We start from the raw sequence: 24,095 nt of genomic DNA, 5'->3' as shown, positions 1-24,095 counted from the left end.
TTATTTTATTGCATTATAATCCATGGCATCATTAACTTGGATGGCATGTTCATGTATTCATATTCTTCTCTCAAGCTGTAGCCGTGTGCAGCTGGCTGTCGTCCATTTATAGGAGAGGGAAGAGAGAATGTAGCCGGACACAACTCTTAAGCATGAAATACTGTATCTGCCATAAAGTGTTGGAACTTTGTCACATTCTCTAAGTGGAGCCATTTAAATTAATCTCTTTCAACCTTTAGGCCTAGTGCTGAACATATTTATTTTCTTTGACCTCCCCCAATGTGTGACTTCTGGCCATTTATTCCTTTTAGTTGATTCTTTTTCTTATCTCTAAGAGCTGAGTGGGATTTTAGAAAACAGAATTATTAAACTTGAATGCACTTCATCAACGGCTCTTAAAGTCATTTTAAAAAAAAGATATACAGATGCTTTAGCAATAAAATTAAAAGCTACTTGCATGGCATTATTGTCGTCCATTTCATATTGTCCCTTTATCCATCATGTAAGATAAAAACAATGACAAAGCAGTCTTTTTTGTTCCTTTTTGATATCCTGGGAAACTGAACATCATCACAATCATCATTATCACCACCATCAATGTCACAGTTAATCCTTATAGTTTATATATTAATGGGCAGGCACTGGTTCCAAGCCGTATGTAGGTGTATATATATACACACACACATACACACATACATATTCCCTGATGGCTCAGATGGTAAAGACTTTGCCTGCAATGTGGGAGACCTGTGTTCAGTCCCTGGGTTGGGAAGATCCCCTGGAGAAGGGAATAGCAACCCAATCCAGCATCCTTGCCTGGAGAATTCCACAGACAGAGGAGCCTGGCAGGCTACAGTCCATGGGGTCACAGTGTTGGACACGACTGAGAGACTAACACACACATATCAAAGTTTTATAAATGTAACTCTAACCCTAACTGGATGATAGATGATAAATATAATTTGGGCATATATATGTATATATACAATCATATATATATATAATATACAAACTATAATAATATATAGATATGTTAATATTATACACACATATTAAATCCTAACAACAATTCTGTGACAGGGCTTCTATTACTAATCCTGTTTATTTAAGGCTATTTATATTAATCTAAATACCAGAAGCATTCAGATGGATTCGAATTGTCATGATGTGCACAAATTTAAATAAAATAAGGAGGCTTGCTTTCACAGTCTCAGAGGCCACATCAAATTTAAGGCATATGACAAAATTACTTTTCATTGTCTAAAATTAAGACAATTACAAAATCAGTGAACACATTGAGTCTCTATATTGAGTGTCTTTTTTCTTTTGGCTGCCCAGAAACACTTAAATTATATATTTTTTCATTTCATTGAATTTGAATAATTATTCAAATTATTGAATTGCTAAATTACTTTGTTACTTTTAATAAAATCTAAAAATATCATATGAAGAATTAGCATCTCAGGCTCTGCAAGGTCTCGTCTCATTAAAACGGGTCAATAAGCTTTTAAACTTTCAAAAATAAATTGTCATATTTTTCCTTGAATAACTTTCTACTCCTTTAAAGGAGCTTATTATTATATGAAGAAGGAAATAATTTTTAATAGAAAATATTTAATTAAAAAAATAAACTTTACCTGTATAAAAATTTGTCTATTTTTGATTGACTCATTTTTTAATTAAAAATTGTATTAAAATTTTTATTGAAGTATAATGTATTTACAATATCATGAGATATTCCATTTAAAAAAATTTACAGAATCAATAAGCCTTCAAAACTTACTAATTCAAAATACTTTGTTTTTGAGAAACTAATCTGTGTTTGACTAACGATATTTCTTTAAGGGGCTTTAAACTTTAAAAAATAATTAAGAATTAAGTTATAAGTTAATGGGAATTCTGAGATAATCTATACAAGAGGATATGAGTGATCCAACAAAAATAAAATTGAATGAGACAAAGCCTGCAAAAATGCCTGACTGGATGTCCAGCCCTGTGGCTGGAACGGCAGGGCTCCAAAGCTTAGTTCATTTGACCTGAATAAGGCTTAAAGTATGTTTTTATCTTTTCTTTAATTCTTTTATCCTATGACAATAAACACAGTAGAAATAAAAGTCATAAGCATCCTAAGCAATGTCCATATTACAATTTACACATTACTCACATATGGTTATAAGAATCCTCCATGAAGACAGGAAGACTTGAGGTTCTCACATTCCTTTTGTTACTAACAGGAAGGTACCATTTAATGCCTCAAAATGATTTTCCCAAAGTCACAGAGCAGGAAAACATCAGAACCTGGGCCTACAAGTATCCCTTCTACTACCTCACGCTTTCCCTCCACAAAGAACCAAGAAAAACTACAATTCTCCTTTGCAGAAAATACTCAGTACCATCATACAGCAACTCTTTAGTAGACATCTATTAAGTAAAAAAAGTGACTTCAGGCCTTGAAAAGAATGCAGAGCCCAAGACATTGTTCTGCCTTCAAGAAGCTGAAAATCTAATATAACCCAAGTTATAATAATAATTAATTTATTATTCATATTCCATCAGTTTTCTAAATTTTCTAGTGCATTTTAATTATAATTGCAACATTTTCTCTCTGACTTAAAATTCTTAACAAGCTAACAGATGTGGAAGAAAAATGAGTGAGTATGAGGAGAACTTCAACAAAGCAGGATTTTACAAAACTAGAAGTAGCTACAGTCAAACAATGCCTGTTTGTTACAGCAACATAACTGATCCAGTTACTCAGTATCCTCTCTTTTAGAAAAGACAGAGGATGATTAAAAAACTAAAATCATTGTGTCCAGTCCCATCACTTCATGGCAAATGGATAGGGAAAAATGGAAACAGTGGCAGATTTTATTTTCTTGGGCTCCAAAATCATTATGGACAGTGACTTCAGCCAGGAAATTAAAAGACTCTTGCCCCTTAGAAGAAGAGCTATGAAAAACCTAGACATTGTATTAAAAAGCAGAGACATCACTTTGCTGACAAAGGTCCATATAGTCAAAGCTATGGTTTTCCCACTAGTCATGTACGGATGTGAGAGTTGGACCATAAAGAAGGCTGATCGCCGAAGAAAGGGTGCTTTCAAACTGTGGTGCTGGAAAGACTCTTTAGAGTCCTTCGGACAGCAAGGAGATGAAATTAGTCAATCCTAAAGCTGAAGCTCCAATACTGTGGCCACCTGAGGCGAAGAGCCAACTCTGGAAAAGACCCTGATGCTGTGAAACATTGAGGCAGAAGGAGAAGGGGGGTGACAGAGGATGAGACAATTGGATGGCATCACCGACTCGATGGACATGAGTTTGAGCAAGCTCCAGGAGTTGGTGAAGGATAGGGAAGCCTAGCGTGCTGCAGTCCATGGGGTCGCAAAGAATAAGACACCACTAAACAACAAATTTTACAAGGAAAATGTCTAACATGATAAAGACATTTTAGCTCACCAACACATATTCTGGTCATAGGATAGGGTAGGATTTTTCTGGAAAATTCTGTTTTACTGAAAAAAAAAAAATCCATGGAAGCTTATCATTTTTAGTTGTTTGATACCTAGAATCTTGATTTTGTTGCTTCCCCAAGAGCAGATACACTGTTTTCCACTTATTCTCCAACCATCCATTCAATAAGTATTTATTGAATGAGTACTATTCCAGGCGCTGTAGGGTCAGTAGTAAACCAACCAGACAAATTCTGGCACTCACTCCAGGGTTCAGGGGACACAAATATATATGATATCAGCTGCTACAAAGAACAGAGCAGGAGAAGGGGATTGTAAATGTTAGGACAGGGGCTCTTTTACATGAAGTCCTCCCTGTGCAGATAGTATTTGAACAGAGACCAGACCAAAGTTCTGGGTGTATTTTGAAAGCAGAGCCAACAGAATATGCTGGTGGATATATGGGGCAAAGAAGAGAAAAGTGAGGATGAATCCAAAGTTTGGAGCCTGAGAAACTGGTAGATTGGAGATGCCATTAACAGACACCGGAAGTTTGTGGGAAGCGTAAGTTCATGGTTGGTAGGGGATGGGGAACTTGGGACATGAGTTCCATTTTGGCCATTCTATTGTTGGGATGCCTGTTGAACATCCAAGTAAAAATACCCACCATGCAGTGGTTTACTTAAGCCTAGAGGCTGGGGCTAGCAATATACATCAGCATGTCCATGGAACTTAGGAGAGTCCACTAAAAGAGTGGACATAAGTGGGAAGACAAGACACAGAGATCAAGTCCTCAAATGCTCCAACGATGGCAAGTTTAGAAGACTCTAGAACCAACAACGAGATACCACTTCACATTCATTAGGTTGGCTATTTTTTTTAAAGTAAAATAACACATGTGACTTAGGATATGAAGAAATTAGAACCCTGTGCTAGAAGTGTAAAAATGGTACAGCAGATGCTGTGGAAAACAGTTTGGTGTTTCCTCAAAAAGTTGATGGAGAATACTATATGATCCATCAACTCGACTTTGGTGTATGTAACCAAAATAATATTTGATAACAGCAAATCAAACAGATATTTGTACACTCATATTTACAGCAGCACTATTAAATAAACAAAATGTGCTACATACATAGAGACGAATATTACTCAGGTATAAAGAGGAATTAAATCCTGACAAATGCTACCACGTGGATGAACAATGAAAACATTATGCTAAGTGAATAGCCCACAATTAGAAGGACAAATATTGTATTATTATATGAAGTATCTAGAATAAGCAAATTTATTGAGATGGAAAACAGAATAGAGTTTACCAAGGGCTAGAGGAGGATGCATGGAGGATTACGGCTTAATGGTCACAGAGTTTCTATTTTGGGTTATGAAATAGTATGGCAGTCAATAGCGGTGATAGTTACACAACATTGCGAATGTACTTAATGCCAATGTACACTTAAAACACTGTTAACATGGTAAACTCCATGTTATACAGATTTTACCACAATAGAAAAACCAAAAAGAAAGATACAGCCAACAGAAGAGACTGAGAAGGAATAGCTATTGAGATAGGAAGAGAAGAGAAAGTAGAGAAGCAAAGAAAGTGCTTAAAGAAGGAAATAATCCTAAGGGTTAATAGGCTACTGGGGAGCTAAGCAGAATGACGGAGGAACTATGGTGGAAGTGGGTGGACAGCTCATGAAAGCTTATTAAGCTAATTTAAAAAGTCCTTGTCCTTGGAAGTTTCATTCAATTTCCACTAGCCAGTGTTAGCACAAATCTTGGCATTATTGAAGCATGGTAAGAGTTATAACTAACTGCTACACAGCAACAGAAAGTGCAAGAGAGATATAAGAGGAGGAAAAAGCAGTCAAAAATATTCCAGCACAGCCCCATTTCTACTGGGTCTAATTTTAATGCTTTTATTCCCTGACTTCCAAAGTATGAAATTAATCTACTTTAAAAGAAAATAGGGGACAGGGTGCTGATTGAAACTAATCAATCAAGTTGGGAGGTGATTAATAGAAAGCGGTCTGGTATGTGCTGCAGGCGTATCTACAATGCAGGTAGAGAAGTGGCCGTTTTATAGTTCATTACATATCTGTGTGATGTTATTTATTGTTTACTTAAGCAATAGCAATTGAAGCACAGGCCAATTCCCGGGAATTAATGACCCACTGGGAGAGTCCATTACCTCTGGACATTAACCTCAGTCAGTTTGTTTTTTTCCAGGAAAATCCCTCTGAAGAATCATTTGTTCTCCATTCCTTGTCACCACATTTGAAAACAATATTTTAAATATTCCCTTAGTGTAAGGTTATTGAACTATACTAACAGTTCTACACTTTTGAAAGCAATGGTGTCTTTAAGATAACAATAGGGGGAGGGACTACAAAGACCACCTCCTGAAGACCTTCTGAGCTTATACTACTGTCCACAGCAAACTATAGATTTTTTTTTTTAAAGAGAGTGAGTTAAAATGCACTTCAAATGTTACGATAGTCCTAGTTTTTAAGTGAACATTTTAATCGAAGCATTTTCAGGGTTTGAAGACTCCCAGATAGTGCCAGACCAGCGCTTAAAGTGATATGTCACTATCTAGGATGAAGATTCTTTCCCATCCTTTCATGAAATTCTGAACATCCCATTTGTCCATCTGATTTCTAAAACTGCTAGGGGTGCCTCCTGTTTCATTTAATACAGACTCACTTTTCCCCTCAGGAAGATTTTTAAATTAAATACCTTTCTAAGTTATCTGGAGTATTCCCAAATAATGTATTTGATATTTCAATGCAAATTGAAAGTGAATATTTAGTAGTAGATCTCATATCCTGGAACTCAATTACTGTTGAGAAGGAGAAGAGAAGGAGACCAATGATATCTGAGATTCACTATGAAATAAGACTGAAATTAACTCTCTCCAAATATATATATATCAGAGCAGGAAATGGCAACCCACTGTAGTGTTCTTGCCTGGAGAGTCCTGTGGACGGAGGAGTCTGGTGGGCTGCTGTCCATGGGGTTGCATAGAGTCGGACACGACTAAAACAATGAGAACAGTGTATGTAAATTCACCTTTTCAGAAAAAAACTTTGAAGCATTTATCTAAATTAGTTCCTTTTCAAAACATTTATCAAGCATGCAATCTGTGCTGGGAACAAATACATGATTATTTAATGTAGACGCTGTGTTATTGGAGGCATTTGGATCAGGCAAGTTTGCATTGGAGATGTTTCAATTAGAAATAAAATATTTCATTTTTTATTTTAAATATCAAGTAACATTTGCAGTAAAAACTCTACCTTTCTTTGCTGATGAACATAGGATGAGGAGGAGGATACCAGTAACACAGAGATGGGGTGCCATTGTCTTTGGGACCAATGTTTGCCAAGTGGTGCAAAACGGGGTTCACATCAGACTCAATTTTTCCACTTAGTGTTTGGCGATGAATAGCTTTCCATTTTGACTCAACCCTACTAAAACAAACCAAATAAGAATGCTCCACTGAGGCCTGGCCTCATGTTACTCTGGAGAGACAGTGATGAGTAACACTGATGAGTAATATATATATACACACACACTTAGAATTTGGACAATTCTGTCTCTACATGAATCCACTCATTTAATAGGGACAAAATCCATTCAAATTAGAATAGGAAAAAGGATGAGACAGAGGAAGACAGTAAGGTACTTTGCAAGCAATGATTACCAGGACCTTCATCACTTTTTACAGCCAGGTAAGAGTACAGCCGCTCTGGGGAAAGGGAAGTTTGTGAGGGAAAGGACAGAGAAGAACCACGGTCACGTCATAGGGCTTATCAGGTAGTATTCTGGGTCCCCCTGGGCATACTACTGCTTATCCTGAAGGCAGAAAATTGCAAAGAGAGCATCTGGACCATCAGGAGCATCCTTGAGAGTCAACAATGACCTTTTAGGGAAAAGTTTTTCACCGAGTTGCCATAAACAGCAGGCTTTCACCCTCAACTGACCATTTTTCACCCCTTTTAGTAACATTTCTGCCCAAGAAAAATCTGTTCCTTTTAAATAATTTTGAAATTTTAGGAGGGCCATTCTCCCCGTTCTGCGAGTCTATGATGACTCTTGGATGCCTGTATAATCCGATGTTTGTATAATCTCTGGGGGACAAACGACTTCAGAGGCGGTCACTAATGACTGTCTCCAATGTTTCCTTTTAGAGGCTGCGTTTGCAAGCATGTGTGCTCAGTTGCTCAGTCTGTCTGACTCTTTGTGACCCCATGGACTGTAGCCCACCAGGCACTGTTGTCCATGGAATTTTCCAGGAAACAATACTGTAGTGAGCTACAGTAGTGTAGTAGTGGGTTTCTTCTCTGGGGAAATTCCCAAGAATTTCCGGGGAAATTCTTATCCAGGCATATTCCCGAGCCGGGGTTGAACCTGCATCTCCTGCATCTCCTGCCTTGCAGGCAGATTCTTTACCATTTTGCCACCTGGGAAGCTCTCTCAGCTCCTAACCCTTGAACACCTCCTCCCAGCCCATTCAGTTGTCTGAGGTCTGAAATTTATGTTTTAAAAGATGCTATTTCTCAAGATGAACTGCAAAACAAATATCCAAAGGAATACAATAATGTTTTTTTTAAGCAAATCATCTTAGAATTGACATTGAGTCTCAACTTCTCTTACAATCTAGTCCATTTGAGTCTACTTCATTAGTAAAAACAATGAAAAAAACCCTCAAAGTACTCAATAAATTGAATTTTTTAAAAATCTTCATGGCAGCCCCATTTCATATCAGATTGAAGATTAACATTGCCTGAAGAATGGTGCATAAAATCATCTCAGTTTTGTGGCTAACCCAATTAGTCAATTCATGGGAAAAGACTCAGGTTTCCTGAGTCAGCACTCTCATCACTTGAATCATGCTGATATTCATAAATTCATGTGGACTTAGAGTAGAAATTGTCCCTTTGAGTACCTCTGTGACTCAGATCCTTAATCTCTTTCTCTATGTGAGAAAGATGATCCTCCGTTACTGCACAGAGCTCCATCTACACCGAGACTAGATCTTATAAAAAAAAAATTAAAGTACAGTCAATACTAATGGAAGGCAGCAGGGACCAAGATAACCTCAAAAAGCAGTTAATCCAAAATGTGTTTAAAAGCTCTGACTAAATGGAGATTTAAAATGGATAAACTGGAAGCTGATCTGATCATAATCCCCAGCTACATATCCCAGCATTTCTTTTTTAATCTTAAAATCATCCCTTGATTCCAACTAAGAAACTAACATAAAGCCGGTCAGCATTCAGCCTATTCCCAGGGAGCATATCACTCTACAGCTGAAATGAAGGGCGCTGATCAATGACACCAAGCACTAGTTACTGTAAGAATTTCTGAGCACTGGGGGCCACGAGATTCATCACACTATGCCGTTTCAAACTCTCAGTACAATTTACTCTTCTGTGACATTTAAGCAGACTAAAGGCAAAGAAAGTACAATTTCCATTTCCAAATAGTGAGACAGACCAAGAAAACAGACACATTATGGGCTAATGGCAGAGCTGCAGCCTAGTTTCTGGCCAAACGTGACAAATCCCTTCTAACTCCATAACCTCCTATGTATGGGCAAATAGAAATTCTGCAATGGAAGTGAAAACCTATCGATATACCCAACTGTGTAAATATTATCCTTTAGACTTTGGGAACTTATTACTTGCATAAACTTTAAAATGTTACAATGAGGCTTTCTTCTGCCAATGGAAAATAAATACGTACCAATTATTATAATGTATTAAACTTGTTTCCCCTTTTGAAAGTAAGGCAGCAGTGAGCATACTCAGTCACCCAATAATGTCCAACTTTGCGACCTCGTGGACTATAGCCCACCAGGCTCCTCTGTCCGTGGGATTCTTTAGGCAAGAACACTGGAGTGGGTTGCCATTTCCTCCTCCTGGGGATCTTAACCCATGGATCAAGCCTGCATCTCCTGCATCTCTTGCAACGTGAGGCAGATTCTTTACCACTGCACTACATGGGAATCCCAAGGCAGCAGAGCACAGTGATATTATTCCTAATTCTACCATCATTGAATAACAAAGTGCTCTCATCTGTATTCGGGAAAGAAGAAGAGTGGGAGAAACCAAACACACGGAAAACAAACAAACAAAAAGAATGAAATGCTTTATAAAAGTTTCAGGTTTATATAACATGTCTATATTGAAGAAGGAATAGGAAGATTAAAAAAAGATGATGAGGAGGAATTGAAATGTAGGAAACTAATGTTATTTAAATAAAATGATGGTGTTTCACTCTAGAGGTGTCCTGAGAGCACTTGATCCATTGAGACCCTAATTTTTTTTAGGCTAATACATATAATATGCTGCTGCTGCTGCTAAGTCGCTTCAGTCGTGTTCGACTCTGTGCGACCCCATGGACTGCAGCCTACCAGGCTTCTCCGTCCATGGGATTCTCCAAGGAAGAACACTGGAGTGGGTTGCCATTTCCTTCTCCAATGCATGAAAGTGGAAAGTGAAAGTGAAGTCACTCAGTTGTGTCTGACTCTTAGCGACCCCATGGACTGCAGCCTACCAGGCTTCTCCATCCATGGGATTTTCTGGGCAACAGTACTGGAGTGGGGTGCCATTGTATATAATACACATAATGGCTAATGCTTCGTGAGCCAAACACAGTCTTTGTGCATAATGGGTCTGAATGCGTGTCATTTTCCCAAGGATTCAGTGAGCAGCTAGGACTATTGTACCACATTCACAAAGGTGAACTCAGAAGCACAGCACATTTAAATGACTTGTCCCAAATGACCCGGCTATGAAATTATGAAACCAGGATTAGAAGCCAGTCTGGCTCCAAAGCATCTCATCCACTTCCAGCGATGCTCATTTCTCAGCTGATACATTTGGTTCAAAATGGAGTATTTCTATAAATGTGTGACACAGGAATTTTTTTCTTTTTACTACTGTTAATCTCTAACACATGAGCAGAGTACCATGGAGGAAAATAAGGGGGGGAAAGTTTATAGTTCCTCAACTCCTCCCTCTGGCCAATCCTATTTCCTCCATTTTCCTCAAGAGTTGATCCCAAGGACACGCCTCAGTAAATTTCCAGCACAGAATGCGTTTCCCAGGGAACCTGACTAAAACACTGTAGACTCTGTCATAGTAGTGGATCTAACACATGCACACACTTCCTTTCCTCTAATCCTCTCTATATAGTTAAATCATGCTGTTGTTGTTTAGCTGTTAAGTCATATCTGACTCTTTGTGTCCGACCCTATGGAGAGCCCACCAGGTTCCTCTGTCCATAGCATTCTCCAGACAAGAATACTGGAGTGGGTTGCTATTTGCTTCTTCAGGGTATATATTCCCAACTCAGGGATCCAACTGTCATCTTCTAAACTGGCAGATGGATTCTTTACCACTGAGCCACTATGGAAGCTCAGTTATATCATGACTTTTGGTTAAATCAATAGCCACTGTTCATATCACGAGAACAATGAAATACTCTTCACTGCTGAGCCAGACAGCACCCCATGATTACCATTCCTTTCTCATATGCCCGTCTTGGAATTGGCAAAGCTATTGCTTGTGCCTCTGCTGAGATTCTATGAACTTACTTTCTCCCAGTGTCAATGGATCTGTCAAATACTTCTCCATACATTTTGCAAATCATTTGTTCAGTTCAGTCGCTCAGTTGTGTCCAACTCTTTGCAATCGCATGGACTGCAGCACGCCAGGCTTCCCTATCCATCACCAACTCCTGGAGCTTGCTCAACCCCATGTCCATTGAGTCGGTGATACCATCAAATCATCTCATCCTCTGTTATCCCCTTCTCTTCCTGCCCTCAACCTTTCCCAGAATCAGGGTCTTTTCCAATGTGTCTGTTCTTAGCATCAGGTGGCCAAAGTACTGGAGTTTCAGCTTCAGCATCAGTCCTTCCACTGAATATTCAGGACTGATTTCCTTTAGTATTGACTGGTTGGATCTCCTTGCAGTCCAAGGGACTCTCAAGAGCCTTCTCCAACACCACAGTTCAAAAGCATCAATTCTTCGGCGCTCAGCTTTCTTTATAGTTGAACTTTCACATCCATACATGACTACTGGAAAAACCATAGCCTTGACTAGATGGACCTTTGTCAGTAAAGTAGTGTCTCTGCTTTTTAATATGCTGTCTAGGTTGGTCATAGCTTTTCTTCCAAGGAGCAAGTGTCTTTTAATTTCATGTCTGCAATGACAATCTGCAGTGATTTTGGAGCCCAAGAAAATAAAGTCTTTCACTGTTTCCGTTGTTTCCCATCTATTTGCCAAGAAGTGATGGGATCGAATGCCATCATCTTAGTTTTTTGAATGTTGAGTTTTAAGCCAGCTTTTTCACTCACCTCTTTCACTTTCATCAAGAGGCTCTTTAGTTCCTCTTCACTTTCTTCCATAAGGGTGGTGTCATCTGCCTAACTGAGGTATTGATATTCTCCTGGCAATCTTGATTCCAGTGAGTGCTTCATCCAACCTGGAATTTCACAAACTTCATACATATTCAATACTCTAGCAGCTTTATTTGGTTCTCAAATACTTCTCTCCTGCAGCCCTGTACCTTCCTACTCCAATTTGTATTTATTTCCTGGTATAGATGTCATCCTTAAAATTCCTTTTAATGTTTTTCTGTGCCTGAACTTCTATTTCACAAATCCACATATTTATCTGCCTTGATTTATTCTTTTGTTTTGCTGGAGTCTATTCTCCAGTAGCTTTCTCTAAGAAAGCATGAGTGAGACGTATATTGTGGAAATACATGCACATCTATTGGTGCTTCCCAGGTAGCAATCATGGTAAAGAACCTGCCTGCCAATGCAAGAGACATGAGAGATGTGGATCAGATTCCTGGATCACAAAGATCCCCTGGAGGAGAGCATGGCAACCCACTCCAGTATTCTTTCCTGGAATATTTCATAAACAGAGGAGCCTAGCAGACTACAGTCCATGGGGCTGCACAGGACTGGACATGACTGAAGCAACTTAGCATGCATGCACCTATCTGTTATTCTTCACTCACATGTGATTGATAGTTTGTCTGGGCATACAATTCTTGATTGAAAATCACCTTTTCTTTGAATTTCGAAGTTTTACCCTATTTTGGTTAACACTGAAAAATCAAAAGCCATTCCAATGCTGTCTCCATTGGGTATGAATAATTTTCTCTCAAAGCTAAAGAAAATATTTTTTCTCCCCAGTGTTCTGAAATGTTGTGATAATATGTTTTGGGTTAGCCTTCTTGGTTTCTTTGGGCTGGGTGCTTTGTGCACTTGTTCAATCTGGGTTGTTCTGTCCCTTTGTTCTAGAAAATCCTTTATTATTTATTTGATAATTTTCTCCTTATTGTTTCCTCCCAAGTCTCAGGAATTATTTTCAATGGGGACTAATGGACTTCTTAGATCAACCTTATAATTTTATTTCCTAGTTCTCACCACTCTTTTTTGCCACTTTCTGGAAGAGTTTATTCATTACATTATGTTCCCACACTTTTATGCTATATTTCCTTTTGGCTACAGTATTTTTAGTTTTCAAACACCTTCTTGATCCCTATTTCTTTTAGAGAGCTTTCTGTTCTCATTTTATGGGCATAGTTCTCAAATATTGGTGGAAGTTCTGAAGTCTTCTTCCATTTCTTACAAAATTCTGTTTCCTCCAGGTTTCTACGTTCTCTCATTTGAGGTTTCCCTATAATTTGGGGGCGATTCTCGACTTTTAAAATGTTTACAATTGAAACCTATCATTATTTGTTCATGGGCCTCCCCTGAGCCTTCAACTGGGGTCCCTGAGGAGTTTCTCCAGGGAAATGAACCCCAGTATCCTACAAGGAGGATGAACTGAGGAGAAGAGCTGATGTATTCCTAATGTATGACAGCCTTTCCTCCAGGACTGCTCTTTCAGCCCCACACCTCACCTCAGCCTTTGGAAGTGACTGGAATTGCTACATGGGTTTCCAAAGAGCACAGTGATTAATTTCTCGGTGATATTCTCCTCTTAAGGTTAGAGGGAATTTCCTCTGCTCTGATAAGCCAATTACTGTCTGTCTTCTTGCTTCAGTAATGATTATTAAAATATTTTTCCACCATTGCTTTCTCTCTGGTTCTCTTTGCCCTTGTAAATGAACACTTTTTCCCATTCTCTTGGTGCATTTTAGCTAGTGTGGGGAGGAGAAAATGCACGTGTGGGCATACTGTCATTTTTAAGTAGAAGCCCTGTGTTTTATTTCCAAATACGCATTTATGATTTCACATGTCCTATGATGAAGAGTAGTTTTTAAGACAAGAATTTATCCTCTTGATGAAAGTCTTCTTTCATAAACTTTGAGAAAATAGTTCCCTCAAGGTGCAAAGCCAACATTAAAGAGTTTTCTCTTTAGCAACAAAAAAAGGTGGTGGGGGGGAACCCAGGTGTTCAAAGGAAGAGTGATAGCTATACTATAAAGCTCAATACAATTTTCCTTTAAAAAGTATTCTTAAAGACCTTTTTTTTTTTTTTTTTACAAAGCCATATGTATAGTGGAATATGCAGGCAAAAATACACATTGTTCATTCTGCACAGAGCAGTCAAGCTTACACAAGGAATCTTGACATATACTGTTTCCATCATGCAAACCTCTCCAGAGACAGAGATTCTAAACCAAGAATGATATCATTCTGTGCAGACAGTGGCAGCAATCAGAATGATGATATCAAACCATTACACATCCAAAGAGAAGGCAAAAATCCAATCTCAACATCAAAGGTAATCAGCAAATAACTGAACGGATATGGTTACATGATTAAACTGTATCATGTACAGGATGTGTAAACAGAAAAGAAGAAATTAGGCCATGTGATAAAGTAGCCTTTCTTTTAAAATTCTGCTCAAAATAGTTTTTCTGTGATTTTGTAGATGAGAAAAATGAGTGAGAGAGAAATTCAGGTGAAGGGACTAGAGAATATGGGATGTGTGAGGGACATTTTAGTCATTTCTGGTAGAGTTACTGCTCTGCCAGGCGTAATGACTTCTATAAATTATTGAAACTTCCAGTCTTGTAGTAATGATTTGGTAATATGTCCAAATGCATTGGGGCATGAGAGAACATCCAAACATTACACTGAATGTTAAATGTTATCGTCTGGTCCAGAAATTATTTCAGTAAATAACATCTGGTGAAAATAATTACCCTGCATTTAAGTTGCAAAATGATGACATATTTTGAAGAAGATTAAGTACAAACTTCATATTTGTTTATTATAGGAATTCAAGAATAATCTTAAAAGTGGAATGCTAATCCATGTGCTATGATTAAGGACAGACCCATGGCTGGCTTCTGACTTGTCAGGTTTATGTCTTCATGTTATTACACTGGTATGAAGCCTGATCTGAGAACTCAGATAATCTGTATACTATGGAACTTGGGATATTTACAGTCAGAAATTTGCAGCTTTATCCATAAATACCAGTTAACATACCTGAGTTATTTATGACATATGCTCCCAGTTTGCATTGTACACAATAACACATTTTCTCACAATGAAGCTGTCTGCCCACTCAGGGCCTTCTTTTGGATGTGCTGTGCTGTACTTAGTCACTCAGTCGTGTCTGACTCTTTGAGACCCCATGGAGTGTAGCCCACCTCTGTCCATGGGATTTTCTAGGTAAGAATATGAGTGGGTTGCCATGCCCTCTTGCAGGGGATCTTCTCAAACCAAAGATCGAACCTAGGTCTCTGATATTGCAGGCAGATTCTTTACCATCTGAGCCACCAGGGAAGCTTAAAGATGGTCAAATAAACATTTCTCAAAAATAAAATCCATAAGTGTGCGTTTGTGTCAATATGTGTATCCAAGTTGTATATGTACCAAGGACCAGGGTAGGGCAAGTGAAATACTCATTACAGGTAAAAATCTAAATGGATGCCCCCAAATCTCAGTAATTCTAATAAATAATCTTATTATATAACATTTAAAAAATCAATATTAAGGCAGAAATCTCTACATGGTACAACTAAAGGTAATGAGTTCCAGATGGGCTCCTGGAAGGACATTAGGTAAAAATCAAATAAGTGTGAATAAAGTATGGACTTTGGTTAATAAAAAAATATGCAGTGAATGAAATGTCAAAATTTTAAATAAAGACAACTATATCACTGAATTTCATTTTTGTATCAAACTCCAGCGTACCTCAGTATGGTACAGGTGTGTACTTGTGTATTTATTTATCAATGCTTTTTTGTTTTGTTGTGTGTTCAAAAATAAAAAAAGATAGTCAGATGATTAACATCTGCACAACATAAAAGTTAATAAATTGTACCAATGAGTAATATCATTCATCTAAATAGTCTGTAAACTCCTTAGGTACAGGCCAAACTTCCTGAACAAAGGAAATATATTTAATTCTACCCATCATATTACCTAAACCTTCAATATTTTACTTGAACTACTAAATGAATATTTGGACTGATGGAACTGGAGAGGGTGGGGGATAAACCAGAAGTAAAGAGCCCTGGGTTCTAGTTTGGTTCTGCCACTGTTTACAGCAAAGCACTTTATCTCATTGGGACTCAAGGATCTGGCCTATTCAGTTGATCGAGGTGGACTATCTCTGAAGAGCCACGACTCTAAAAGTTTATAGATTTGTTATTTTTAGTTTATTTTTTCCACTTATGAACAATTAAGAAAGTCATATTAAACAAAATATTACAACACAAAAGAATTGGCTTTCTCACTTGTTAATCATTTGATATCATCAAAAATAGAATTAAAGGGTGTAGATTATCACAGAATCCATGAGTTCTTAAGTGGACAAAAAGCTGAATGTGGTATTGTGGCTACAAACTGGACATCTTGAGAGATCAGAACACCAATTCTAATAGCTAAAATTAACAGATACATCCCTGGCATCCCAAATATTTACTGTACATGGGATTTCCTATTTAAAAAATGCAAAAAATTACTCATTTTATTACTAAGTATTCCACAAAAGTCTACTTTTAACCCTGGGATTGACCTGATATAGTCTTATAGAATCTAATATATTTGTAGAAATTATTTTCTAGAAAACAGTATTTAAAATTCTAAAGCTACCATATAAGCCTTATAATATAACCATCATTCCATAATTATAGTTAAATATAAGTGATCTTCTATATTCAATATTGAATTTCTATAATATGTAAAGGATTCTATGTACTATTATATACTAGAAAGATAATTCTATATTGCATTATAAAATGTTACAATAATTGTGCTTATCTGTTCAAAAATCATAATCATATCTTGTTTTAGATACCCAGATCTCTTACTTAATTTTTTCTAATAATGTCATATTTGGGCCATAAAATCCTCATTTCTGGATTTCACAATATCACAAAATAAATGATAATCTATCTCTTATCATTCATTTCTAAAAAGCAAGTTATTATATTTAAAGAAATTAATAAAATACAGTATTTAACATAACATAACATATAATACTATGCCTTAAACCCTTGGGTATATATTATGACTTGAGTAATTTGTGGAAATAGGAGATACTAAGGTTGAAATTAATAAATAGTTTGAGTCAAAGATTATGTTTTAAATAAATGAACTTCCCCACAAAAGTATAAAAGTTCTAAAGGATTTTATTTAGAGAATTGTTAAGAACTTATCTGTAATTAGGATTGTTTAATGTAAACTGCTAAAGGGATTTGCAATGTAGTCCACATTTTTTTCTGTGGGTACAATAAATATTATTTTTGTAATTTATTTCAATTCAAAATAACTTAGCAAATCATCTCCTTTCCTCCCACACACAGAAACATAAATGTATCTGCTTATTAAAATTTTCCCACTAATTCTGATTAAATAGAGGCCAACAGAAGGCTCTAGAAATCAGGAAGGATATAGATGAATGATGAAATTTAGGCAAAACAAATACAGTTTAGCTAAAGCCAAACATTCTCTAATCCTTCTAGATCTTGTCACAGTCACACTGTGCCATTTATCTACATTCACGTGACTTTGCGAATGGTGAGAAATACTTACTAAAATTCAACATCAATGCTTCCAATACTGTAAAAAACAAATCCCCATGTTTGCGTGTGTTCCTTCCTATTATACAATGCAATACAAAGCGCTTAAAAGCCAGAAGCTGTACTAAGTAACTTGCAAACTACTGAAATGGCAAATGGCAACTAGTTAGTTCCATGCTTGACAGAGCCAAAAGCAGTGTCTGTACCTCATGTAGAGTTACTGAATTTGTTAATTTCTTTCAATCTTTTTAAAAGTTACTACATTACCAAATATGATGTCTTTATCAAAGACAGTAAAAAGCAAATAAATCCCATAAGCTTTTAAATTACTGTGGTAGTTTTAGCTATGGTGTGCTGTCATATAAAGCTATTATTAAGAGACATCCAAATTTACACCTTAACTGTCTACTGCTACTAGACAGATGGCTGTGGAAAGGAGACCTGTCATTTAAATGAGTCACCATTTTAATCAATATGCTCATTGGTTACCAAGCAAAGCTAAGCTACATCTGAGTCATTACTTTCTGGCCTCAGATGTGAAAAATGATCTATTAATCTATGGAGCTACACATCTCATTCCTTTTTCTAATGCTGTATGTTTACCTGAAAAACTGAACTGTCATTTGCACTTTAGCCATTTAGAAAGATTATATGTAATCCTGTTTATTTTTCTCTAATTTTGAGCTATATTTCACCTAATGCATTCACAGGGAAAGAACAGAAATGGAATTTTTCCATGAGATTGTACTCCACTAAAGAAGAATGATGCCTGAGAATCCACATATTCAGTATGGTATTTGGAAAAAAATAAAACTGCATTTGAGGGTTTTTGGCAAACTCCGTTTGTGCTTTGATCCTAAAGAAAGATCATACTGAGGTCTTGGGAACAGACTACATAGAATACACTGATTATTCCATTTTCAAAATATACTGCCAAATGCTGACTTGCCTTAGACAATTTCCCCATTATTCCTACCTTAGAAACCTAGATTTTGGAAAGAACTATTAATTCTGAGAGCTGGCACTTGCAACTTGGGTTAAAAAAAATTAAAAACCAAATACACACACACACACACACCCTTGCCAACAAAGAGGAGTTTCTTCTTCTGATATATTAATGCTATCAGACCACTGTCAAAAACAAACAAGAGTTAGTTTCCAAAAAGAATGTGTCCTGGCCTGCACTGAGACACAGCTGCAATTCAGATGGCCATGCTAGGCCCCATCTGTAAGAACTGGATGCTTGGTGACCCTGGCCAGTCTGAAGCCTATTTAAAGAAGCCTGAGAAGCCTAGGCAGACAGATGGTAAAGCAATACAACAATGAAGAAAACCTAGCTTATGTCGATGCCTATTTTGCTTTCCAAGAGGATGTTGTAAGTCCCAAACAACACTCCATAATGGGACATCTATCACTCACAAGCATGCAAACATTTGTGCTCAAGCTCAAAATATCAGTTAAGCTGGTCATAAATCTCATCAAACACAAAAAGAACACAACATTCAGGAACTATGACAATTAGAATACAAATTACATACAGCAGTTATTAAGTAACTGATCAGAATTTCATTGATTTAGCCCCAATCTCTTTTTTCTCATGAAGAGGTTTTTGTTCTTGCTGTTTCTTTTGTTTTATTTTTGCTATGTGTCCTAGCTTCAGTGGACCTAAAGATACTACTATTGACAGAAGTAATGGATTAAGCCAAATGCAGATCAAACACTCAAAAATGAAGATCATGGCATCTAGTTCCACCACTTCATGGCAAATAGATAGGAAAAAAGTGGAAACAGTGACAGATTTTATTTTCTTAGGTTCCAAAATCACTGCGGACAGTGACTGCAGCCAGGAAATTAAAAGACTCTTGCTGCGTGGAAGGAAAGCTATGACAAACCCGAGTGAGTGAGCTGAGTCATTCATTTGAGTCTGACTCTTTGCAATCCCATGGACCATACAGTTCATGGAATTCTCCAGGTCAGAATACTGGAGTGGGTAGCCTTTCCCTTCTCCAGGGGATCTTCCCAACCCAGGGATCAAACCCAAGTCTCCTGCATTGCAGGCAGATTCTTTACCAGCTGAGCCACAAGGGAAGCCCTGACAAACCTAGACAGCGTATTAAAAAGCAGAGATATTGCTTTGTGGACAAAGGTCCCTATGGTTAAACTATGGTTTTTCCAGTAGTCATGTATGGATATGACAGTTGGATCAAAAAGCTGAGCATTGAAGAATTGATGATTTTGAATTGTGGTGCTGGAGAAGACTCTTGAGAGTCCCTTGGACAGCAATGAGATCAAACCAGTCAATCCTAAAGGAAATCAACCCTGAATATTCATTCGAAGGACTGATGCTAAAGCTGAAGCTCTAATTCTTTGGCCACCTGATGCGAAGAGCTGACTCATTGGAAAAGACCCTGATGCTGGGAAAGATTGAGGGCAGGAGGAGAAGGGGGTGACAGAGGCTGAGATAGTTAGATGGCATCACCTGCTCAATGGACATGAGTTTCAGCCAGCTCCAGGAGACAGTGAAGGACAGGGAAACCCAGTGAGCTGCAGTTCATGGGGTTGCAAAGATTGGGACACGACTTAGCGACTGAACAACAACAGATCAAATATCATTCTGGCTTCTCTCTCTGAGTACCCCAGGAGGAGGGAAGGAATATTCAAGGAAGTAAAAGGCAGCCAACATGTAGGAGGTAGGTTGCAGGAGGTGAGATCAAGTTATTTGATGGGTTGGACAGAATCCTAACTGCAAATGGAAGGTACTACTGCATTTTGAATGGGGGGATATCGTGACTTTACTTACATTTTAAGGCCTTCCTTCTATTGGCTGGATGGAGAATGGATGGGAGGAGACTGGGGAAGCCAACAGTAGGAAAATACATTAAGGAGATGGTTGCATTTTACCGCAAAATGAACAGTTTTGCTTGGGGCTAATGTGTCATAACATTTGCAACATAACTAATAGGATGTGGGGACAGGAGGGCACCAGGCTGGGTGACTGGTTCTCCTTGGCATGCCTCATTTCTTTATGAAGTTGGTTTTTCAGCCTTAAATCTCGGTGCCATTATGATTTATGACTGCATGAAATTTTTTAAATTAAGATTTGTTTGATTGTCTGTTTCTATTAAGGTGACCATAATAGCAATTTTCCTTTTTCCAAACAAATGTTTTGCAGAGCGCTATAACTCAGAGTCTGTGTATGGATCATGACAGTGATTAATTTCTGTTGCTAAATTCTTTATTTTCTATAACTAATTTAAGATAGCTGCCACTTTTTAATAACTAAAGGATATAAATCCAGTAGGGTATTTTTCTTAGGTAATTGATATAACATCTTCATATTAGTGACTATAAATTATGACTATGTTACCCCATTCTGTCACCGAGCAAAGCTTCTGAAAGTGTGTATATCCAGACTGTCGGTGTGCAGTGGTGCATACAACTTCTCCTCAACTAAACAACAAATCATAGAGCCAAACACTGTCTAAACCAATAATTTTGTTAGGATTTCATTCAATCAAATGAAAAAGTCACTGGTCTTACTGACAGTACTGCTTGTTTTGGTAATTTTTTTTTAAGGTTAGTGTTTACCAAGAAGTCACTCTTCTGCTGCTGCTGCTAAGTCACTTCAGTCATGCCCGACTCTGTGCGACCCCACAGACGGCAGCCCACCAGGCTCCGCCATCCCTGGGATTCTCCAGGCAAGCACACTGGAGTGGGTTGCTTTTCCTTCTCCAATGCATGAAAGTGAAAAGTGAAAGTGAAGTCACTCAGTGTTGTCCGATTCTGTGTGACCCCATGGACTGCAGCCTACCAGGCTCCTCTGTCCATGGGATTTTCTAGGCAAGAGTACTGGAGTCGGTTGCCTTTGCCTTCTCCAGGAGTCACTCTAGATAGAAAAAATATTGGGGATGGAAAGTGAGAGACTATTTTTTATTTTATTTTACCAAAAAAAAAAAAAAAAAGTGTTTCTCAACTTTCCTTATCAGTAAATAGGGAAATAGAATTTGTCAAGATTTCTGAGGGCTAAAAAAGTGTCAGCCCTGGTCACTAACTCGTCATAACTAGAAGAAATTCTTCTCAACCCATTCACACACCACTTCCTTGACGGATACATCTACAAACATCAGTGACTCTTAAATAGAATCTCTTGCTGTGATACAAACAACAGTAGAAAACTGAACCACCAGAATTGATGCCAAATGTATAAGTGAATTCTGGATTACAGTGGTGTTGGCTTATATGTAACATAATTCTGTCCATACACCAAATAGTGTGTGTGTGTCGGGACGGGGGAGGGCGTGGTTCTAACTAGTCTCAAAATGGCATCCAAACCACTCAGAGAGAATGGGGACATCTGTGAGTATTTATACCCATAAAAACATGTCAGTACATTCTTACATCAAGGAATCCCAGCTGCAAATGAATGAGGGTCCCTGATACAATGCTATCAAATCTCAGCCATTGGCAGCAAGGACACCTCTATAGCAGCACCCTGAATACTGACATACAACTGTAATTGATTACATTTAACTTTATATGATTTGTAGATAAATGATGACTGAATGTTTATGCAAAGTGTCTCGATAAAGAAATGAGACTAATTTTCTTCCTGAATAGCTTGTGAAAGCAGAAGAGCAATCACATTGCAGCAAGAATATATGGCAACATGTTTCAACGAGCAGCAAGTAGTATTTCCAAGTTCAGCCAGTCAACTGTCATACACTAACAGCTGCGGTGAATAGCGCTTCATGTCAGAACAAAAACGGGTGATCACTAAAAGGGAAAAATTAATGCTGAGTTCTGTGCGATAAATCTTTAGCATATCCCCTTGACATGATAAAATAAACTTCTAGGAATGAAAGAAGGTTGAGAGTCACAATTTTGGTGCCAAGAAATTTTTTTTTTTAAGTTATGGAACCTGTTCATGTTGCTACACAAAATGATTATCTGGTCAGCCTTTGAGATTTATTCATAAAAATGTGAAAAATGTCAAAGATCCCATTAATTTAATTAAGACACATACGGTGACTAAGGGCCTAAACTGGACATGGAACAACAGACCGGTTCCAAATAGGAAAAGGAGTATGTCAAGGCTGTATATTGCCACCCTACTTATTTAACTTCTATGCAGAGTACATCATGAGAAATGCTGGGCTGGAAGAAGCACAAGCTGGAATCAAGATTGCCGGGAGAAATATCAAGAATCTCAGATATGCAGATGACACCACCCTTATGGCAGAAAGTGAAGAGGAACTACAAAGCCTCTTGATGAAGGTGAAAGAGGAGAGTGAAAAGGTTGGCTCAACATTCAGAAAACGAAGATCATGGCATCTGGTCCCATCACTTCATGGCAAATAGATGGGGAAACAGTGGAAACAGTGTCAGACTTTATTTTTGGGGGCTCCAGGATCACTGCAGATAGTGATTGCACCATAAATTAAAAGACACTTACTCCTTGGAAGGAAAGTTATGACCAATCTAGATAGCATACTGAAAAGCAGAGACATTACTTTGCCAACAAAGGTCCGTCTAGTCAAGGCCATGGTTTTTCCAGTGGTCATGTATGTATGTGAGAGTTGGACTGTGAAGAAAGCTGAGCATTGAAGAATTGATGCTTTTGAACTGTGGTGTTGGAGAAGACTCTTGAGAGTCCCTTGGACTGCAAGGAGATCCAACCAGTCCATTCTAAAGGAGACCAGTCCTGGGTGTTCTTTGGAAGGACTGATGCTAAAGCTGAAACTCCAGTACTTTGGCCACCTCATGCGAAGAGTTGACTCATTGGAAAAGACTCTGATGCTGGGAGGGATTGGGGGCAGGAGCAGAAGCGGATGACGGAGGCTGAGATGGCTGGATGGCATCACCGACTCGATGGACATGAGTTTGGGTGAACTCCGGGTGTTGGTGATGGACAGGGAGGCCTGGTGTGCTGTGATCCATGGGGTCGCAAAGAGTCGGACACAACTGAGTGACTGAACTGAACTGAACTGAGCTGAACTGAAGGGACTAAATTTAAGCAAAGAAGAAATAATGATAAATATTAGGGCTGAAAATGATCAATTTTAGGATATTCATGTTCATTCAGTCCGGCCTCCTCTTTTTACACATGAGAAAACTAAGATGAAAATCAAATGACTCCTACATGGTAGAGTTAAAACTAATTTTACTTGTTTTGAAAGGAACTATGTCATGAGAAAAACTTTGGAAAACATTATGCTCGGATTTTTGAATAACAAAAAAATTACAATAGATCATTTTCTTTCATTTTCAAAAAGGAGTAGGTTAAAATCCACTTTTTAAAATTTTAAATATCTAAAAAGTATATCTAGATATAAAATATTCAAAGCCTTTACTGGAAAATTCCCATATCCTCAGGATCCAAAAACACATGTATGAAAATTATTAATATAATGGAACCTTAAGGTGGAGTGGGTGGGAAGGAGCTCCAAGAGGGAGGGGGATTTATGTGTGACATACAGCTGATCACTTCATTGTACAGCAGGAATTAACATAACATTGTAAGGCAACTATAGCCCCATAAAAATAAGGAAATAAAACAAAAACAACTTCCAATTTTAAAAAAATAACTGAACAGCAAGTTTTGTTTCTTGGTATCTGGTTGTTGAAGGAGAA

General features: G+C 37.8%; 1 long non-coding RNA gene across 1 annotated transcript in view; it reads right to left on the bottom strand.

The window, feature by feature from the left end:
• The window catches only part of LOC147366280 (uncharacterized), a 186,412-nt gene that overhangs the window by 71,280 nt on the left and 91,037 nt on the right, over nt 1-24,095 (bottom strand). The gene's annotated exons all lie outside the window — the stretch shown is intronic.

The sequence above is a fragment of the Bos grunniens genome, chromosome 9 (genome assembly GCF_055505025.1).
Source record: "Bos grunniens cultivar Pamir isolate PY7600 chromosome 9, Bosgru_T2T1.0, whole genome shotgun sequence".
Lineage (NCBI taxonomy): Eukaryota > Metazoa > Chordata > Mammalia > Artiodactyla > Bovidae > Bos > Bos grunniens.
This window is presented reverse-complemented; position numbering and strand designations above follow the sequence as displayed.